Source organism: Echeneis naucrates, chromosome 2 (genome assembly GCF_900963305.1).
Source record: "Echeneis naucrates chromosome 2, fEcheNa1.1, whole genome shotgun sequence".
In the NCBI taxonomy this organism is placed as follows: domain Eukaryota; kingdom Metazoa; phylum Chordata; class Actinopteri; order Carangiformes; family Echeneidae; genus Echeneis; species Echeneis naucrates.
The window spans coordinates 9,679,172-9,692,749 of NC_042512.1; the positions used below are offsets into that span (position 1 = coordinate 9,679,172).

The window sequence follows — 13,578 nt, forward strand, 5'->3', positions numbered from 1 at the left end:
AGCAGATAAACATGGATTGATGGCGCCACATGGAGCTGATTTAAAAGCTCAGAGAGGGAAAACACTCCCATTATATACAGATCCGGAGGTAGCAGCACCTGATCTACTGAAGCAAGCTGTCCAAGAAATGAGAACATTTAACAAGAAGATGGATGAAGGAGCAGACCTTCTTTTGTATCCAGACTGTTCAGAGGTGCTCCATGTGCCTGGGTCAGAAAGCCCATTCAAACTGGCAGAATATAAAAAGGAAATAGGAAAGGCACTTTTTTCATTTGCCTAGAAACACACTTTAGAGGAGGTTTGTGGATCTCTTCATTCAATATTTTTACATATTTATTTACTCTGATGTAGCATAATTAATAATGTGTTGAATTGTTTGTTTTTACTACAGAGGTTGATACATCAGACTCTGATTCTGAAATTGTCATCACATCGAGGAGCACAGCTGAATTCAATGCAGCTGACACTGTGGTACATTCATTTTACATTTTGTACTTAATGTTTTTTTTTTTATTTATTTATTTATTGATAGGATATGCATTTGGTTTCAAGCATTAAGTCTAAGAACCAAGTCTTGATTATTTGGCATTTACTATTCCAATCAGACACCCTGATAACCTTTCACCATTGATATATACTGTATGTGGTGAGGGAACAATAATGGAAGCTGTTTAAAGTTGCTGACAATTGTGTGCTTTTCTTCTCAGGTTTTTGAACCAAAAAAAAAACACAGTTCTCCCACACAAACCTGAAGATAAAGGGTAGGTATTAGTTTTTACAAAAGAAGTCATTTGTCTTTAAGTTGTTGATGTGATTGTGATGAACATGTGGTAGAAAATATCATACGTGTAATATAATTTATAACAAAATCATCTTATTTATAAATCTTATGGTTCCTCTCTACCTCTAAATGTTACTCAAAGCTCTGTTATACTCTGTATCATAAAGTCAATCAGTTTATCAATTTTATCATGTTTCAGAGATTCATCCACAGCTCAGCCTGGACAGGTATTAAGGCAGATTATGGCAGCCTGATGTTCTTTGCTTTCAGTGTTGTTTCAGACATTTTCATTTGTTTTTCAGATAGTAATATCTGACACTGAGGATCTGGATCCACCTGAAACAAATCCAGTCAGGAGTACTTGCTACGGGTAAGTAAAAAAACAACAGCTCATTTAATTTTAATTTTAATTTATTGATTACATGGGAAAGATTTGCATTTGTAAGATGTTCAACATATTCTGAAACCTGTGACATGCTGGTAAAATTCACAGATGCTGCTGTTTTGGAAGAAGGAATTGACACAGGTGGGCTGAGACGAGAGTCTTTAACTCTACTGATGAAACATCTGAAAGACCGGCCCATTTCTGATGGACCAGAAGGACATCAGTTCTTGGTGTACAATGCAAATGGTATGAACAGGGTTAGATGTAAACACTAATGGTTAATGATCATTAACTTTATATATCACATGACATACGCTTTGTTGCTTGAACTATTTTTCAAAAACATTTACCCTGCCAAGTGCAAAGCAAGACAGAGTTTTTCTTTAAATCAGTAATGTTCAACACACAACCATTTTTACTCATTTCTATATGTTTGGGTGGATAGTCATTTTAGAAAACATTGAAGTTTCTTTGGGTCATTTAAATGTGAAACAATGTTTGTGGTCACTTTTTAGATTCAAAGATGGTCTTTCAGCTCTTCAGTTTCTGACTGCACTGCAGCAACAGCCTACTTTGCTGGCCCCTGTCCTGTGCCACTCTGAAAAGCCACTCACTGGTCTGGAACTTGAGACTCTTCAAACCTGACCTCAGTCCATCAGGAAGTAACAGGAGACTTAAAGAAAGTCAAACTTTGGGCGACTGGGCGGACTGTGTCTTTGAGTGGTCTTTGTCCACCACTCCAAATCAGATTTCATAGTTTGTCATTCACTTTTCCTTGTGATGTTTCCAAATGATTCTGGTACCTGTTCATCTGAAGAAATGAAACAATGGGAATGCAAATGTTATGTTTACAAACAATAAAAAAATAGCAAATATTTCCTTCTGATTGCATCTGTGATAGATTGGTTATGAGTTTTTTCCAAACTATTTTAAAACAGAAAAATTGCATGTTTTTCAGTCATGGCTCTTGACATGTATATTAAAAAAATTAATAAAATAGAAATAGGACAAACGCCATTGAGTAAGCACTTGATAATGTGGAAGGGAACATTCCCTTTCTCACTGACTCACAGCCGAGCAGTTTCTTTCAGCTTCTTGTACAGTTCTGTTGCAGACTCCCAGTTCTCTGGCTTCTGTAGTTTGTGCTCCATAACAAAGTCAAAGTCCTCCTGCATGTTTGAGTCCCCACATGGAGCTATTGACAGGCTCGCCTCTGGAACAGCATCCAAATCAGCTGGTTCAATCTCAAATCCAGTCTGTGGAGCCAAATCTGTGTTAGATACAATAAATAGCATTTATTTACATTTTAGCAATAAATAAATAAAACAAACATGGAAATATCAATCCATCACCAATATTACCTGTGTGGTCAGCAGTACAGTTCATTGGACATGACGCTGTTCTGGAAGTGTGAATCCTGTGACTGTTCCACAGTCTCACACACTCATCCAACATCACCATAGCAACATCTCAGAAGGCACTGATGCTCATGGCTCCCGTTGAAGTATCCAGCAAACAACTCCATCCAGAACTGAGACCTGTAGAAATGGATAGAATCGGAAGTAAATATATATTATTAGTAGAAGTGGAACTCCACCAAAATATATTTAATTAAAGGCTTTGTAATGAGTGAATTGAAATGAACGCGTTAAAGTCCCAGCCTCAATTATTATATATGTTTAGAGGAGTTCATCTGCGATAGAACATAAAGATAAAAATCAAATGAAAGGTCAGTCATAATAAAATGACTTCATGAAGGCCACTTACCTTCCCCTTCTAAATATGGCCCACCAGGATTCAACACGCTGCTTATTCGTGGATGAGCCATACATGTGGCTGGACGGCCCAGAGCAGCAGTCATCATGATGGAGGCGTAGGGGAGACTGAATGGCAGCCATAATGCCATTCTCCGTGCCACAATCAGTCCTCAGTCTCATGAGAGGAGATTCTCAGCGATCACTGTTGGCTTCTTGTTATTTGTCGGTCCACATTGGAGCCACAGCACTTTAGGTGAAAAAATCCATCCATGCGTCCTGAGAGAGCCAGTTTATCAGAACCATCTGCATGCCACATACAGTTCGCTCCCATTGAGTAGCAGCTTCTTCTTAGAAACCTTCTGCGTGCTCTCTCATTCATCACATCATCTCTCTTCACTCCAAGATTGGACTTTTGTCTGAGTACCTGCCACATCGTCCGATAGCCAAACAGTTGTCCAGGTCCACGAAGTTCCAACCTGATGGCGTTTGGAGAGGAATCATCCTTTTAAGAGTCCGCAGGCTGATGTTTGCACCGTGTAAACTTCACATCATGCTTCAGTAGATCAGGTGCTGCTACCTCCGGATCTGTATATAATGGGAGTGTTTTCACTCTCTGAGCTTTTAAATCAGCTCCATGTGGCGCCATAAATCCATGTTTATCTGCTAAAATAACAAAAAGATATCATTCATTTCACACACACACATATTTACTTCCATATTTTACAGATATATCCACACACGTACCTGGACCTGTTTCCTTTCGGCCCACAGTTCTTTTGACTTTGACTTTCTGTCCTCCATGAATTGTTTATATGATGTTCATGGTTGTTCTGCTGGAATGAACGGAGTTCCGTATCAAAACATAAAGTTAGCAGCAGCTAAAACAATCAACAACAATTGTGCATTTAGCGTAACTGAAAGCGTAAAACAAAAATAAATAAATAAAAACTAGCAACGCATACTAACTAAACGCGTTGCTATTCCGTGAAGACAACGATTGGCTGCTAAATGAAACGGTGCACTTTAATTCACTGCATGTCTGACAGCGGCTTCAGCTAGTTAGCGCGATGCTACACTTAGATTGTTTAGCATTTTCCGGCTGTTTATTAGATGTCTCCTGTGCGCGTGCTCCTTCCGTCTGGTCCGTTCATCAACGTTAAACATTCTACAGATCGTCCGCACGGAAAACACAACCGCATAAATTGGCTCAAGTTGTTTCCACAAAACGACCAAAACATCATTTAATCTATGCCTGCTAAGTTTTCCCGGCACACAAACTGATACAAACTTTTTGAGCTCACAGTCAATCTTCTTCTGGATCACTTCCGGCATTTGGTACATTCCCCTTCCGGAAGATTCTGTCGTTTGGAAATTTGTTTTATAAAATGTAAGTTTGTTTTGTCCGTTGTAAAAGTGTTTTTCTTGTGTAATTTTGTTGAATAAAATGTAAAAATGTTTCTTAACATGTAAATTTGTTTCACTTTTTCTAAAAGTGTGGCACTTTGTCATTTTGTTTTGCACTTACCGGCCACCGTATAAAACAGAGCAGGAACACGAAAGTAAGGGGCGGGGGGTGAAAACGACAGGAGGGTTAAAGAGCAGATTCTCTCTGAGGGGACGGATGTTGCCACAATACACAGTGTGTGTGCCATCACATGTGGAAGATGTGCGCAGACTGAAGCCTTGGTCTGCCACCGGGAATCGAACCCGGGCCTCCCGCGTGGCAGGCGAGAATTCTACCACTGAACCACCAATGCTTGTGTAATGAGTTTTACAATGACGTCACGATTCTCCAGTCATCGGCAGCCTTCAACACTTGCTGGCATGTTCTGAAGTACTTCCTGCATTTTATAACGTGGCAACTAACCCGATCAGGGAGTCTTCTTTTTTCTGTTTTTCTCACACAGGTTCAAACACAAGCTCCTCCTTTGTTCCTCCGCTGAGTGAGACGGCAACATTTTTTACAAGTTTTACAGATGATTATTGTAATTTCTGTGTTTATATGCAACAATGTATTTACATTAAAGTTGATATCTTTCTATAATAATCCATTATGGACTGCTGGACACTTTCATATCAGTAAATCCACCGTGTTTTAAAGAAGTTCAGAGTGTTTCAGAGTTTCTGACATGATACAGACAGACAGATCCAACAAAGTATTTAAATGAACTGAGAGCTCAGACCAGCAGAGAGAGCACACACACACACACACACACACACACACACACACACACACACACACACACACACAGTGGACGAGGTGCGACGCTTCGCTCATTCTGTTGAATGAGCACAAATTCAAATTCAGAAATTCAAACACAGATTCCAAAAATGAGTGAAAGCAGGAAAAGACACATTTTAATAAGTAGAAGGAGGAACAAACCAACAGATTTGGTTTTAGTTCAATTTAACGCCACTTATTTGTCGAATAACAGCTGATTTGTGTTTCACTTCATTCGTTCGCGAGACAAGCTTGAGATTCTTCGTGCGCATGCGCCGTTCCGGCTGAATCTAATGCGAGTGTGACGTTTGAGCTGGTGTCGCGTGGGAGAGCGATGAAGGACAGGAAATGTCATTGATCTCCAGTGACGTCACACAGTCTCTTTGTGAGGTGAGTAAACGGTTGTTGATGTTGTCAGAGAAACATTCATTCATCCTCAGAGTCATCTGCTTCTACCGATCTCCATTTTCATTTCCAACCACTCAGAGAGACAAGAACACACACAGACACACTCTCACTAACCAAACCATTCCAGGAACAATCAGGATGATTCTGGCTCAGGGTGTGAAAGGTCCGGGGTTCAAATCCCAGATGAGCCCTTTGTCAGCTGTTGTAAGAAGTGAAAAAGCCTCCTAAATGTGGAGGGAGGCCGACTCTGTCAGAGAGCAGTGTGCATTCTAGCTTCCTTTAGCTGTCAGCCTCTGATCATCAACTCTTCAGCTTCTATGACTTCAACAATTCCTTCTGAATGCAGTCTGAGGCAGTGATTGTGAAACTTTCATTCAGACAGAGATCCCACACTCAGAAGAAAACAGCCACACACAAACAAAGTCATCATGAACAGCCTACATGGAGCCTAAATGAAAAGAAGCAGGAACTAAAGTGTGAAAATAATGATGAACAAAGTGTCACACAGAGAGGCTGCAGCCTGGTGTGGACTATAACGTCAGAAAATGGATCAGTCTGTGACACGGAGCACTAAAGTTGGAAGGCTGAGTTCAGCTTCAGCTTCTTTCATGTTCTCCCTGTGAAAGAAAGAAGGTGAACATGAGCTTGATATGAGAACACAGCAGTGTGCATCATGGTGCTCATGTTCATATAGAAAGAAGGAGGAAAAGCAGCAGCTCTGGTTTGCTGTTTCACTCCCTTTCCCTCCCCGCTATGAGCTGTCACTCACCCACAGCACATACTGTAGACTGGTTCACAGTCAGACTCATGATTCATGACTCATTGGTTCAGAGTGGAACTCATGAGTCCCAGTTCAGCAGCAGCACATTCAGACAATATTATATCACTATATCAATAATTTGAACTTTATTAATACAAAACTTTTCAAACTAATAGCAATGTTACACAAAGTTCTTTAAACATTAAAATATAAAAATAAACAATATCCCCACCCAGGCCGCATCATCACCACACACACAGATTAAAACAGGACATTGTTTGTCTTACAAAGGTCTTTTAGTACAAGAAATAAAAATTGCAGTGTCCTCTGAGTTCTGCTCTTTCAGCATCCTGTTATGTATTTACATACTTTTTTTGGAACATGTTAAAAATAAGAATTAGTTGAGATAATGATTAAAAAAAAACACACAATTACATTTTATGAAGTGAAGAAAGGGCCTATTTAAAAGTTTAATCAGTGCCGACTGACAGTTAAATATTTCACATGGAAATATTTTATACGAACAAAAAAAATGCTTGTATAAATGTTCCCAAAGCAGCCCAAAGGGTCCAGAAGAAGCTGAACCTAAACCCCAGGTGGAGTTTGGAGGAGCTGGCTGAGAGGAGAGGAGGACTTGAGGAGTCTCTGGGATCATGGTGGACTGGACTCTGTTCTCAGACCAGTTCTGATTCCTCTGTCAGTCTCTGCTGGATGAAGCTCTCCTCTCCACCTCCCAGGAACATGGTCCAGAGTCTGGACAAGCTGCTGCTGCAACATCTGGATCATCAGGAAGCAGCTGATCCTCCATCAGCAGACACCTTCCTCTTCACCACCAGCAGCTATGAAGAGAAGAAGAGAGCAGATCCATCAGTGTTTCCTGACTCTGTCCATCAGCTGTCAGTCAGTGATGCAGATCCAGCATAAAGACCTGCAGGGACTTCAGTCCTGTTCAGTCCAGATGTGCAGCAGCTGCTTCCTCTCAGCTCATGTTAACGTGTTGGAGTGAACACACTGAGCTGGAAACTCACAGACCTCAAGTCTGCTGACTCAGCACATTTCTCTGAGTCCACAGTGGAGATAAAGAGCTGAGTCATGAAGGTTCATCACTTTACTGATGATTTACCAAAGGTTAATTTAAACAGAGAGACAGGTAGGCAGGCAGACAGACAGACAGACAGACAGACAGGATTCTGGTCTGCAGAAAGACCACATGCTGACAGTGTGATGAAAGAAGATCAGTGATGTGCAGCTTTCAGTCAGACTGATCTCAGAGCTGTGACAGATGAACCTGATCAGAGAACAAACAGTCTCAGCTCAGATCTGACAGTTTGATGGACGAGGACCAGAATCCGAACATCTCTGAGTTCTTCAGCTGGAATCTGCTTCATTTGATGGTCACATGATCACAACAGTCCTCTGACTGATCTGATTGGCTGACTGTTTTCTCTCTGTCTTTCTTTCTAATTCTGAAATCTGTTTCTGTTCTCCTCTCACAGCTTCACTGAGGAGTTTGAAGGTTCACAGGAGTTTTGCTCTGATACTGGATTTAAACAATATTACTCAAAGGAACATGAACTGAGTCCAACTCTACTGACCTCAGAGTCTCCAGTCTGAAGTCTGGACTCTTCACAAGACCAGAAAGATCCTTCAGATCTGAATCCTTCAGGTCGTTCTGATTCAGGTCCAGTTTTCTAAGATGGGAGGGGTTGGACTTCAGAGCTGAGACCAGAGAAGAACAGCTGATCTCTGACAAACTGCAGTTCTTCAACCTGAGTAAAGAATAAAAGATGAAGATCAAATCATTGATATAAATAAATCAGAAATGTCCTCAATGATCTTTGTGTTATTGAGTCACCATCATGTCTAAACACACATCATCCAAACAACAGCACAACATTCAAACTACAGCAGGTCCAGTCAGTGAACTGACCTCAGAGTCTCCAGTCCACAGTTTGGACTCTCCAGTCCAGCACACACCAGCTTCAGTCCTGAATCCTCTATGTGGACTCAGGTCCAGGTCTCTCAGATGGGAGGGGTTGGACTTTAGAGCTGAAGCCACAACATTGCACTCAGTCTTTGAGAGTCCACAACCAACAAGTCTGTGATGACACATATTACACAATATGTCACTGTGACAGAGGAAACTACATATTCGTCTGGAGGGTTTGAGGACTAAAGACTCAGACTTCTCTTCTGATTCAGATTTTGTCTTCTCACTGAATTTTTTCACTCTGACATGGAACTTTTGTTCTCATCTCTCTCACATTGAGTTTTAATCCAATTTTCAGGTGAAGACATAAAATGTGTCCTCAGTCTGTCAGGGACCTCATCCAGGTTTGGCCATGCTGACTTGAAAACATTTGGCTCTCTATGGTTTTGATTTTCACTGAGTTGAGCTCAGTGAACAGTGAAGCTGGTGAAGATGATCAGTCACTGATACCTGCTGATGTCCTCAGTCTTTAGGATTTCCACTAGAAACACAACTAAGTGAATATTTATCTCTGGCAGCATTTGAATCATCTGAAAACAAACAGCTGACAGTGAAACACCATCTGAATCAGATTGGATTTAAACACTTCAGAAGGATTGATGAGAATGAGAGTGGACTCACCGAGCCTTCCTGCAGTTCATCACAGCTGGGATCAGTCTCCGTCGTCCCTCCTCTGATGTGTTGTACTTCTTCAGGTCTAACTCATCCAGAACGTTCTCTGACATCTGTAGCATGTAGGCCAGACCTGAGCAGTGGATCAGGGAGAGTTTCTTCTCTGATCTGGTCTCTGACTTCAGGAACTCCTGGATCTCCTGATGAACTGAGTGATCCTTCAGCTCCATCAGACAGTGGAAGATGTTGATGCTTCTGTCAGGAGAGGTAAAATAACTGTTCATCCTCTTCAGGTTGTTGATGGCTCTCTGGATGGTCTCTGGTTTGGTTTCTGTCTGACCCAGCAGACCTCCTAAGAGTCTCTGGTTGGGCTGCAGAGAGAGACCATGAAGGAAGCGGACAAACAGGTCCAGGTGACCATTTTCACTTTCAAAGGATTTCTCCAGGACTGTGATCAGGAAGTCCTCCAGGGCTGAATCTTGCTGTTTTTTTCCCAGAAAGCCCTTCAGGACCTCCTTGTTCCTGTTGGTGTGACAGTGGAACATGTAGACTGCAGCCAGAAACTCCTGAACACTCAGATGAACAAAGCAGTAGACTGTTTTCTGGAAGATCACACTCTCTGTTTTGAAGATCTCAGTACAGAGTCCTGAGTACACCGAGGCCTCTGTGACATCAAGACCACACTGCTCCAGGTCTTCTTGGTAGAACATGATGTTCCCTTTCTCCAGATGTTCAAACGCCAGCCTCCCCAGCTTCAGAAGAACGTCCCTGTCAGCCTCCATCAGCTCCTGTGGACTTGTCTCATGTCCCTCATGGTACTTGATCCTCTTCCTCCTGGTCTGGACCAGCAGGAAGTGTGAGTACAGGTCAGTCATGGTCTGGGGCAGCTCTCCTTGCTGGTCTGTAGTCAACATGTGCTCCAGAACTGTAGCGATGATCCAGCAGAAAACTGGGACTTGACACATGATGTGAAGGCTTTTGGACTTCTTGATGTGTGAGATGATCCTGTTGGACAGCTCTTCATCCCTGGACCTCCTCCTGAAGTACTCCTCCTGCTGGGCGTCAGTGAAGCCTCGGACTTCTGTTAGCCTGTCAACACATGAAGGAGGGATCTGACTGGCTGCTGCAGGTCTGGAAGTGATCCAGACAAGAGCCGAGGGAAGCAGATTCCCCTGGATGAGGTTTGTCAGCAGCAGGTGGACCGATGACTCCTGTGTGACGTCAGACACGACCTCCCTGTTGGTGAAGTCCAGTGAAAGTCTGCTTTCATCCAGGCCGTCCAGGATGAACAGAACTTTACAGGCAGCCAGCTGCTCTGCTGTGACCTTCTGTAATGTTGGATGGAAAACATGAAGCAGCCTGAGAAGACTGTACTGCTGATCTCTGATCAGGTTCAGCTCCCTGAATGAAAGCAGAACCAGCAGACTGACATCCTGGTTCTCCAAGCCCTCTGCCCAGTCCAGACTGAACTTCTGCACAGAGAAAGTTTTTCCAACTCCAGCGACGCCGTTGGTCAGAACCAGTCTGATGGGACGCTGCTGGTCAGGTGAAACTTTAAAGATGTGGTGACATTTGATTGGAGCATCATGGAGGCTCTTCTTCTTAGAAGTTGTCTCCAGCTGCTTCACCTCATGTTGGGTATTCACCTCTTCACTCTGTCCCTCTGTGATGTAGAGCTCAGTGTAGATCCTGTTGAGGAGGGTTCCACTTCCTGTTCCTGTTCCTTCAGTCACATGTTGACATCTGGTCCTCAGACTGATCTTATGTTGATCTAAAACCTCCTGTAGAACACGATCTGCTGACAGAGAAGAGACAACGTCAGACTGCAGACAGAGAGTCTGAGGATCTGATGAAAAAGTCAGAAGTTCAGTCTCACTCTGCTCAGGGCTGGTCTGCAGACCTGGTCTGGTTCTGGATCTTTGTCCACACTGGGGACAGGAGGAGTCTCCTGAAGAAGTAGACTGGTCCCAGTGTGAGGTGCAACACTGTCTGCAGACCCAGTGTCCACAGCTGGTAGAGACTGGATCCTTCAGGACGTCCTGACACTGAGCACAGTGGGACGGCTGCTCCTCTTCAGAGACATGTCTTTTTCTCTTCCTGTCTCTGTGAAAACATAAACAACATTCTTTATAACTGACATGATCTGACTAACAACATATTTTGGAAAATGCCCAAATGCCCAAATGCTTCAGGATCATGAATATTAATCAATGAACAGATTTTTAATTCTCATCTCCGCAGTCTCTTACTTTGTCTCTGAGGGTCCAGGTTCATTACTGAAGTGTGGAGGATTCCATTCTTTGGACCAGTCAGACTTCAGAGACAGACAGATTGATCCTGGAGACTCTGGTCTGGCCTCCTCTTCCTCATCACAGTCCATCATCTTCAGGACAGAGTCAGTCTGAGAGGGAAACACTTTCTGACTGACAGAAGACAAAGAAGAAACAGGACAGTTTGTTCCAAAGCTACATACCCAAAAATACCAGGCAAATCCAAAAACACACAGTCCATCTTCTGGACGGAGTCAGTCTAAGAGGGAAACTGACAGAAGACCAGAATCTCTGTCACACACCAACACACACAGAAAAATAAAGTCCTGGTCAGGTTTGTTGGTTTCATTATAGGTTTCATGTGTATTATCCAGCTCATCATCACATTGAGTCAAACTGTTGAGGGGGAGAACAGGAAGTACCTCACTTCACTGTGTCCCCTCATTTTGTCTCGTTGTTTTTTGGGGGAACAGAGCTTCAATCAGACTCTTCCTCCTCCACAGTGGACAGAACATGCAACTGAGAGATGGGCAACATTTCTAATACATCTATTTTAAATACAAAACACTATTTTGTAATTAGTATTTTATGATGATTAAAAAAAATTATAAATAAAAAAAAAAATCTGCAAAGGAATTTAGTTGAAAAGTCCAAAACAAATAATAAAAATTTGCTCCACGTGCTGGTTGAGTTCCCGACTAAAACAAACTAACAAAATAGCAGCAAAAAAAAAAACCAAAAAAAAAAAAAAAAAAACCTAAGTGACAGTGAGAGTGAATAATGATGCAGCAGTGATCTGAGTGCTGAGCTCTGACAGATGGACAGTTAGAGATCCTCATCTCACCTCTGAGCTTTGGTCTGACTCTCATGTTCCCCACACAGAGTGGTTTTAGAGGGAGGGGCTCCCTCCTCTCTGTCCTCACACTGATTCATAGCTGAGCCTCTAACTGCTGGAAAAGTTACACAATCATCAACAAAAACAATGTCACTCTGAGCTCAATCAGAAATATAGTTCTCTTTATTATTTCAAAATTTTCTTTACCATTTATGTACATTGGTTTATTATCATGAGTCTGAGGACAATATCATGTGATAAAGAGGAAAATGAGGAAATTAATACCACAAATAAAAGTCCAGGGGCTCCAGTCACTTAACTATTTGTTCTTTTTGTTTTTGCTACATCAACATCAGTTTAGAAAACTGCACTTCCCTGTTTTTGTGGTTTCACTGTAAAAAAAAAAAAAATCAGCAGAACTGAGACAATGTTTTCAGGAGACACAGACCTTGATTATTAAATGTATTAAATTGGTGTCTTCATGGCTGAAGGTGATAAAGAATAAAAATTATTTCCCTGAAAAATGACTCGGTTTGTCTTTGATCTGAAACCATGTGTGAACATTTCACATTAAATCAATCACAGTGTGGATAAAAACCATCAAACTGCTTTTGTTGGACAAAACTGGTCACATAAAACTGCTGCCTTTATTTCTCATTCTTTCTGTTTGTATTGGAGGAAAAAAGAACCAGGAAACTAAGTCAAACAGAGTTCAGAGGCTTCTCAGCTGGTCGACCAGGTCTGAGGAAACTTTCAACAATAAACTTGGTTACAACCAATCTGCTGCCAAAAGTAACATGAAAATCTAAGATAAAAGTGACCTTGTTCAAAACATTTATAGATTCTCACCTGTTGAACTCCCTTCAGGTCCATTTACACACACAGATTTGTGTACTCAGGAAAAGTGCCGCTGCTTGTTCTTTCTCATCAGTCTTGTCCCGTGTTTGATGTGAGGAAAAGTCACTTCCTCAACACTGAACCAGTTTTCTTCCTCAAAATAGAATTTCTACATTCTATCCAATAGATAGAGAGAACTGAGTTCTTGGTCATCTTCAAACAGGCAGTTTGGATCAGAGATCATTGTTTTCTTCCTTTCTAGAGAATCACACTGAAAATGTGATGGAGCTCAACTTCACATTTAACCATTTGTTCAAATCTACATCAAGATAAATAGGCAAATACCTTTTCTTTGCTATACTAAAGACTGAGGAGGAAGCAGAATAACAAGTCCAGGTGTCCATATGGACCATGTGAGGCCTTGTCAGATACACTCTTTTAAAATGCAATTCCATGTTCCATGTTTTCTGCTGCTTCTATCACTCTTATGTCTGCAACTGAGCACTGTATTTATTTGTATAACTCATTTAAACTAACGATACAAACCATTTGTTGCATTAACGAGTTTACACAGCATTTGTGTACCTGATAAACTGCTCCTATTAGTTGTTTAACACAGTGATTCTCAACCGGGGGTCCGCGGACCCCTAGTGGTCTGTGGTGTGATTGCAAGGGGTCCGTGAAAAGGGGTCTCTTAAAAAAGATCCTATGACATTTATTGT

The 13,578-nt window shown here is 41.8% G+C and overlaps 1 non-coding gene across 1 annotated transcript; it reads right to left on the reverse strand.

Moving 5' to 3' along the window:
- Positions 1-4,602: 4,602 nt before the first annotated feature.
- On the reverse strand, positions 4,603-4,680 carry trnag-gcc (transfer RNA glycine (anticodon GCC)). Its single transcript has one exon. It is a non-coding gene; the product is annotated as a tRNA-Gly (tRNA).
- Between the last annotated feature and the right edge of the window lie 8,898 nt (positions 4,681-13,578).